An 8,908-nucleotide genomic window follows, 5' to 3' on the forward strand; every position below is an offset into this window, starting at 1 on the left:
ATGGGGGCCATTCTTATTTAGAACTACCAAGGGCAGAGAAGGTGGTATCTGGGTCTTGCAGCGGGAGCTATATGAGGGAAGGGAGAAATAGTACTGTAAGAAGAGGCACAGTGCCAAGAGAGACACTATCAGTCCACGTCACACACCAGAAGGGGGTCACGATTAAAGGCAGCGAAAGTAACCCCAGGTGCCAGCCAGGATGACTCTGACAGCTGCCCTGGGGTTATGGGGTAGCAGTGAGATAGCGAGGGGTCAAGGAATGAGTTAGAAGGGGGAGAAAGTGCCAAACGTTCTTCCCAGAAGCAAAGCTGTGGGAAAAAAGAGCTAAGGTGACCCCTGGGAGGCTGGGGTGACCCCTGGGAGGTGAGTGAGGAGCCCTGTGAGGTTGCAGTATGAGGAGGCCAAAGCCAGAGAGCAAAGCTGCATCAAAGAGAGCTGTCTCCACCCAAGGAGACCAGGGCAACTCCATAGCCATCCCAGGCTGGGTGGGCTGGGTGGGGCAGGCTGGCTGCCCTGAGAGAGGAGAGCAGCTGGGCTGGGCCAAGGAGTCAGGGGAAGTCTAGAGAGAGGGCAGGAAGGGTCACTGGAAGCATGGAGTGGAGCACTAACCTCAAGGGTGTGTCAATTCCTTTCTTCTCTAGTCCTTGTTGTGAGTAGGATGAGAGGCGGCCTGGCAATCTGGGGCTAAATGTAGCAGGGAATGAGCAGGTTGGATATCGGGGAAGAAGAAAGGACTGGTCATGTTCAGGGAGAGCTACCAAGTGGACACTTGCAGGACTTGGGGTGGAGGAAGAGCGTCTGGGGGACCACTGGGCAGGAAGAACGGGTTAGAGACAAGGCCGCAGAGCTCCTGAGTAGGGATGAAGGCTAATGTGAGAAATGGACTGCTAAAATTTGAGAAGCGATTTTAAAAATGGGAGCAAGAGTCTGACTCCATTAACGTTAATGTCAACTGACTATAACACAAGACCCTCAACTACTTCACTTTTTTTCCAGTTAGAGGAAATCAAAAGAAAGGTGACCCATAGTTCTCTTGGTGCCTCTAAAGGCGTCAGTGACCTGGGCTTTCATCTGTTTTCCTACCTTCCCATCCTGGCAAAGGGCTGGGAGTCTCAAGGTCACCTTAAGACTTGCTTTGGCTGCTGTGTGGCAGCTGTTACATGTGTGTGCCTAGCAGCTACATGCTTTCAAAGTGAAATAGCATAGCTCCTGGCTGAATCAGCCTTCCAGGAAGCCCCGCCCAGCACACTCTCTTTCATCTTTCCACCTAATCTAGGCACCCGACCAGAACTGGAGAAGACCGGGGGGAAAATCTGTGAGCTTTTCCTTTAAGACAGTGTCTTACTATACAACACAGGGCAGCCTCAAACTCTTTATCCTCCTGCCTCAGCCTCCCAAGCACTGCAATTACAGGCATGCAATACCATACCACGCTGAAAAGCCAATTCTCACTCAAGGTAGCAATGGTCCAGGCTAACACCAAGGTCTTATTTCTGTCCTCCTTGCTGTGACCAAATACTTGGCCGGTGCAACTTAAGGGAAAAAGAGATTATTTCTGCTCAGGATTTCAAGGGATTTTTTTTTTAGTCCATCATGGTGGGGAACGCATGGGGAGCTGCAGGTGGCTCTCTGCCCATGATGGAATCATGTATCAGCAGCACTTTGAATCATGTATCAGAAACGCATTACTTAGCACGGACCACGAAGCTGACTGATACACTGTAACACTCAAGGCCTTACCCACAGTGATCTTAAGTTGTCGGCCAGCTAGGCCCCACCTCCCCGGGTTCCATAAAATTCCCACAGTCAGCATCTAAAGCAAGTGCTCAAACACATGAGCCTATGTGGACATTTCACAGAGGTCTATCACTGAGGAAGACAAATGTAGTAGGCAATTCGTAGATCCCTTAAGGGCAAGCCCTTGCACCAAAGGCTCACAGTAAAGCGGACTCTGCTCTCTCTAAAGTAAGCTTGTGTTCCAGGTGTAGTGATTGCCCAGCTAGAGTCCCTTCTGGTGAGCTCGGGAGGAGGTCCTGGTTGTGACCTCAGTGCCGTCATCTCCAGGTGTCCCTGTTACTTGTCCAGTCTGTTTTTAAGCTGACATGAACTCTAGCTAGACAGTGCTAAATGGTCTGATCAGGGCAGGGGTCACAGGGGAACACAGTGTCCTTCTGAGCATCCTGTTGGGCTTGGACCCCACTGTCCACCAAGGTGGAAGAGTCTGTCCCTCCACCCACCACCTCCCTCTGGATCCCATTCATCGCTAAGGTAGGAGGAGAATTCATTAAGGAGGAGAATTCATTGAGGAGGAGAATTCATTGAGGAGGAGAATTCACCTAACCCAAGTTCCGAGGGCTGAGCCCGTGGGGCCTCCCTTCCTCCTCTGCTGACACACAAGGTCCTCATCGAGAGTCCACCTCTCAGTCACCTGCAGGGCTGGTCCCGTGGACATCCTTGAGAACATCGGAGCAGCAGGAACACCTGACCAGTGCTTTATACAATTCACAAATGAAGATCCTCAAATAAAACTGACTGAACACGATTGAAAAGTACATTTTAAACTGGACCACCACCCTCCACTTACGGCCACCAATAATGACCACTCCTTGGTTCAGTTTACCTATCACACCCTGAGGAAAAAAATTCTTTTTTCACTTTATCTGTAATTTTTTCATTGACACGCAATAAATGCAAACTATGGGGTACCGTGTGACATTTCAATATCTGTGTGCACTGTAGGATTAATGACCAGATCAGGGCATTCAGCAACTCCATCTCCTCAGACACGCATCATTCCCTTGTGCTGAGAACATTTAGAATCTTCTCTACCGGCTATGTTTTAGAAATATTTGTGTTTTTTGTTTGTTGTTTTGCTTGTTTGTTTTGAGACAGGGTTTCACTATGTAGCCCTGGCAAACCTGGTATCACTGTGTAAAAAGACCAGGCTGGCCTTTGGCCTTGAACTCACAGAGATCTGCCTGTCTTTGCCTCCTGAGTACTGGGATTAAAGACAAGCACCATCAGGCCTGGCTTTTTGGTTTATTATTATTTTTTAATTAATGAGTATGTGTGTGAGCCTATATGAGCGACCAGGTATCCTGGCCCTGGAGCTATATGAGTTGTGAGTTGTGGGTGCTGGGAACTGAGCCCCAGTCGTCCGCAAAAGCAGTAAGCATTTTTTAAACATTGAGCCATCTCTCAAGCCCCATGCAGTCTTATTTTTATATTTTATAGGTGTGTTTGTGTGTATATGTATACGTACCACATATGTGCAGGTACCCACAGAAGCCAGAAGAGACAGAGTGTCATATGCCCTGGGGCTGGAGCTACAGGCAGTTGTAAGCCACTGGTGTGAATGCTAGGAATCCACCCTAAGCCCCTGTGCTCTGGACTGAGTATTCCATCAATTGTTGTCACACCATAGATGTCTAACTACTTCATTACAGGATATTAAAAGTTATTCCTCCTGTCCTACCACATCCCCCGTTTCCATTAATTAGATAGAATTATATAAATGAATGAAGTTGAGTGCTTGAAACTTTACCAGTTAAATGAATGAAGGGGAAAAAAAATCTCCCCTTTAGAGCATGTTATCCCAAAGTTCCCTGAAGCTTCAGAAACACCCTTGAGAGATTTGTAACTGAGTTTAAAGGCTGAGGTGAATTTGTGGTCCTCAGACTGAGAGAGAAGCTTGTAGGTCCATTGCAAAGTTGAAGCTTTTAAACACACCTGGGAGCCAGGGACAGTGTCACATGTCTATAACCCCAATAAGAAGGAGAAGCAAGATAATTGCTGAGAGTTTCAGGCCAGCCTGAGCGACAGAGTAAGTTCCAGGCTAGCCTGGGCTACTGAGAAAAATCCTGACTTACAAAAAAATTGAAAAGAAAAATCTGTGTGTATACCTTTTCAGTCTCCTGCTGAAGAGGGAGCCGGTCTGGTGGCCGCAGCCACGCTGACTCTGTGTAAGGTTTGTCCGGCTCTGTGGATCTGCTGTCCCCAGCAGGTTCAGTCATGCTCAGTCCTAGGCCCTCTTAACTATTCTCACTGTAAAAATAGAGCTAAAACAAATGAGGAGACGTGCAGGAATACGTCTAGGCAAAGACGCTACGCCATGAGTAAGGGTTTTCTGCGGAGACTGGCAGAGCCATTCCATGCCCTAATGTTCCTGTTGTCCCCAGCGGTCCCTGAGCTGCAGCCAGGCTCTGCAGGGCCACCTGGCATGCTATACATGTTGCAATCCCGCACCCAGACTGAACACCTGAGCGAGCTGGCCAAACAGCCTGGGAAACGCTGTGTGCTGTCTGCCCTGCAGAGAGCGTCTGTGGCAATCAGTACACCACTGTTTGTTTTCAGTAGGAATGCCAGCAGAGTTGGAAGGGCCCAGTTGGAGCAGTCCAAACTCATTTAGACTCCAAAGGACAATTCTCCTTTGAGTTATAGATTCACAAGGCCGCCCGCCCTTTGAAGGCGGTTGTTTTTGATTTTTCCGTTGACTTGGCGTCTGTCGGGAGCATAACCCTGAAGACTGTTGAGCATCTGAACATGGTGTCCATTCAAAGCTCATCTTTCCTTCTGTGTTTAGACCCAGATGACCTGGAACTATTGGTTTAAATATTAAGGCAACTCCAAGTAGTTAAAAGCGAGGTTTATTTTGTGGGGTAACTTACAAGTGAAGGGATAGGTTACAGGGTCTGGGAAAGGTGTAGCGCAGTCCAGCGGTATTCTCTGGAGAACTCTGTTTGGTCTATGTCCAGCGTCCAGGATCCAGGATCCAGGAACCAAGAGAGCTCCCCCATCCACATCTCGGGTCTTCAGGGGTCCTCTCTTGGCTCCGCCTTGTAGGTGTGACAGTTACCGAAGCCTCAAAGGGGATGGTATTTCCAGGTCAAAGCTGGAATGGCTACCCACTACATGGAACTCAATAATCCTCCTGCCTCAGCCTCTGGATTGCTGAAATTTCAGACATGTATCCATCACCAGCACAAAGCTTCCATGAGAAACATTATCTTGAAAATTTACAAAGTCAAAAAATATACATGTCAGAAAGGAATGTCATTTTTTTTTTTTTAGACAAGGTCTCATGTGGTCCAAGTTGGTCTCTTACTCATTATAGAGCTGGAGATGACACGGAATGGCTGCCTCCACCTCTGGAGTCCTGGGATCACAGACATGCATCAGCATGCCAGGTTTATGCAGTGCTGGGGATCAAAGCCAGGGCCTCACATGTACACTAGGCAAGCACTCTAGCAAATGAGCTACATCCCCAGCCCTGAGGACTGATCCCATCAATAGCTAAGTGGAACTGCACAACATCCTGAGGAGGCATCTTTAGGAATTTTTATATGCAATGGGAATGGTAGTTTTATTCATCAAGTAATATATAAACAAAACAAATAGGCAAGTACCTTCCTTGGAAGCCTCTGACACAATGGCTGACTGCACACTCAGTTAGAATTTGACCAAAATAATGGCTCCCAAAGCCTTTGGTACATGACTTGGGGCAAGTTATTAACCTCTGTAATCCTCAGTTTGTCTGTCTGTAAAATGGGGATAATAATAGTCATACTTCAGGGAGTTGTTGTCTGGATTAACTAAGGTAGTGATTAGCAAGGGTTTCATCTACACACAGTAAACATTCAAAAACTGGCAGCTACCTTTATTTTGTCATTTCCCACTATAAAGTAACAACTAATAACAATGCAGAGGCTCATGAGTGTTTTCCATGCACTGCTACATACTAATAGTCTCTCTTTAGACATTCGGAGATAACTAAACTAGCCTCACTACTGCTCCCCCACTGTTGACTGTGGGTGGCGACTTGCTGTGTTCTGGAAGAGTCTCAGTATACTTAACAGACCAGCAAATGCAGTATCTCACTTGAAGGCAGTGAATCACGGAGCTTACGGAGTAGAGAAATAGAGGAAACATTAACTTTGGGCACCTGTCTGTGTTTGCTGTCACGTCAACAAATATGTTGGGCTTTGGGAACAATACCATAAGCTGAGCTTTCACGTACGGAAATACTAAATCACAGACTGGTTTTTCAGAGACCAAGTCAGTCTTTTAGATTCTGGAACACCTGTGTTTGGGTCATAGTTTTAGAAGAGATGGTCCACTAATAAAGATGGCCTAAGTATTTCTCAGGGCAGATCATTGTAGTCACAGGAAAAGTGGCCCCACACCCAGCCAGGTGTGTGTGCATGCATGCCCTCCCTCCTGCTCTGAAATGGGGAGCGGTAAGAGGGGGAGAGCAGGTGAAATTACAGCCAGCGCTGAATGTTTCGTGAAAACGTTTAAATCACGCTCTCCCTCCTCCTCCCAGCCTCCTGCCATCTCATTTTTATCAGAGTCACCAGCTTCCAGATAAAGCCTTCCTTTGAGCGGGAGCTGGCCCTGCTGCTCACAGGAGAAGCACATGAGCATCCCCATCCTGTTGTCCTGAACCCTTTGTGACCTTCTGCAGTGAACAAAGCAAAACAGTCCAGTGGATTTTTTAAAGTGATTTCATATTTTTTTTTCTTGTTTAGCCCTACAACACAAAAGATAGAAAAAGGAACAAACTACATTTCCACGCAGTAAAATGCAGAGGCTGGCAGCTTCCACTTCGGCGTGTGCGTTGAAAGGCTGAGTCTCAAACGCATAGGCGTGCTGGCTGTCTCTCTAACGGCTGTCTGAGGGTCCTGTGTTACAGGACACTTTGGCTGGAGCCCACCAGGGCGAGAAAGCTTCTGCAAGGGCCAGGGAGCATTCAGATCCCACCTAGAGTGCTGAAGACACACACTCAGAGCAAGCCTGGCAGGCAGAGGACCCAACCCCTCCTCCACCTTCCTTCCCCTCCTCACTCGGTAGCCATTTACCTGTCACAACACTGGGGTAAGGTGAAGGATGCAGAAGGAGGTGAGTGAAACCCAGAGGCTGCCCTTGGAGTCACGGGCACCTGCACCGACTGGAAATCAACCAGCTTTCTTCAGAGCGGCCCCAGGAGCCTTGGGGGGGGGGGCGACGGCGTGAGGCCGCAGCACCCTGTGCACTCTGGTCTCCCAGCCTTACAAATGTCAGCTCCTGTTTTTGCTGAGCACAGCACATTCCAGACAGAACTGTGAGCAGGGCCCCCTGCATCGCGGGAGCAAAGTGTCACCCTGTCGCCAGAAAGCCCACTGTTTAGTGGGAAGCACTAAGATGTGTCACCCATTGGCACAAACATGTAGCTCTGGAGAGCAGAAAGAAATCAGGGCTTGTGCCTGCCAGACCCAGAAATTCAAACGGGACACATCCCTAACACCAGACCCAAAGAAAGAAGACCTCCTAAAGGTTCACTTTTATGTAATTCCTCCTTCAAGAAAATAAACATAGCCCGAAAAAATAGTGGAGAAGGGTCAGGGGTTCAACTCAGTGGTAGAGTGTCAGGCTCTGGATTTGACTCCCAGCACTACCACAATCTCCAGAAGAGAAGAAGAGGCAAGGAGAGGAGGGGAGTGGAGGAGGGGAGGGGAGGAGAGGAGAAAGAGGAGGAAGAAGAGATTGTTTTCATTATACTGTTGACACTTACCACCTCCAGAGGATGGCCACACATTGAAGAGTATAGTATATGGGCAGTACAAAATGGACTTGATGGGTTAAAAGAAAAAAAAGGGGGGGAAAAAAAAAGAGGACACAGGTTGACCGAAACAGGAGTTGGATCTGAGAAAAGGTTGGGGTGAATATGATCAAAATACATTGTACACAAAGAACTAATTAAAAATTGAAAAGAAAAAAAATCCTTCAAAAATGTTTTAAATAGAACTTAGTAGTGATCAAAAATCATCCTGGTTCTCTTGGGGCTGGAGAGCTGGCTCAGCAGTTAAGAGCACTGACTGCTCTTCCAGAGGATCAGGGTCCAATTCCCAGCACTCACGTAGCGGCTCACAGCTGACACCCTCACCCAGACTATGCAAGCAAAATGCCAATGCACATAAAATAAGAATTAAAAACCAAAAAAATAAAAAAAATCCTGGTTCTCACAAAGGATCTCAGGAAAGCTGGGCTTTGCTGGTAGCTTTGCTTTGTTCTGTTTGTGAAGTATGTCTCGGAATTGCTTGGAGAAGTGGTTTGGGCTTGTTTGCCGTTTTTTTAGAATAATGAGTGAGCAGCTGGCAACAGAGAATGTCAGAGGACTCGGGCCCAGAGTTCTCAAACAACCTTCAGCGGCTCTCCAGACCTGATCCATAAGAAGTGCTTTTAGGTGGGACAAGAAAAAGAAACAGAAAGAAAAAGAAAAGAAAGAACGGAGCAATAAAGAAAGCCATTGCGTTTCTGCATTCGCCCAACCGGTAAGGGAGACTTCCTTGCGTGGCCTACATCGGCTGACTGGTCATTTGTCATTCAGGTTAAACACAAGACAGAAGTGGGCATTGTTCTGATGCTGGCCCGATAACATCCCAAGAAAACTGGTGTGAGGGAGAGAAAAGCAGATCAGGGCCATGCTGTCATTTGAGTTTCAGAAGCGCGATTTCTCTGTTAAAGAAACATCTTCAGTTTCCCAGGCGGGACGCACAGTTCCTAAGAGCAGACTAAAATTTTCCACTGGACTCACTTGTGAGCAGAAACTCTATTTAGTGGCAGGGGGCTGCCAATCTCAGCTGTCCCAGGATACTAGACCCGGTCCACTTCACAGCCCCCAGCCTCACTCCCCCCTCACAGTTTCTTTCTGTCTCTCCCTTGCCTAGGGAAATAATTTTGCAGGCTAACATTCCTAGGCTACTGCAGTCTAGGCTTATGAAAACAAAACTTTATACTTATAGAACTCGTGTGTGTGTGTGTGTGTGTGTGTGTGTGTGTGTGTGTGTGTGTAGTCCTCTAAGTAACCCTGTAAAGTGGCTAGTGTCATCCCACTCATCTTCTTACCAATGAAGCCAGTTCTCAGGGGAGT

General features: G+C 47.6%; 1 long non-coding RNA gene across 1 annotated transcript; it reads right to left on the reverse strand.

Annotated features, from left to right (window-relative positions):
• Positions 1 to 5,632: 5,632 nt before the first annotated feature.
• Positions 5,633 to 7,059, reverse strand: LOC119088581. The gene is made up of 2 exons (XR_005092252.1): positions 6,858 to 7,059; positions 5,633 to 6,767 (listed from the first exon to the last, which is right to left on the reverse strand). It is a non-coding gene; the product is annotated as an uncharacterized LOC119088581 (long non-coding RNA).
• Between the last annotated feature and the right edge of the window lie 1,849 nt (positions 7,060 to 8,908).

Source organism: Peromyscus leucopus, chromosome 9 (assembly GCF_004664715.2).
Source record: "Peromyscus leucopus breed LL Stock chromosome 9, UCI_PerLeu_2.1, whole genome shotgun sequence".
Classification (NCBI taxonomy): Eukaryota; Metazoa; Chordata; class Mammalia; order Rodentia; family Cricetidae; genus Peromyscus; species Peromyscus leucopus.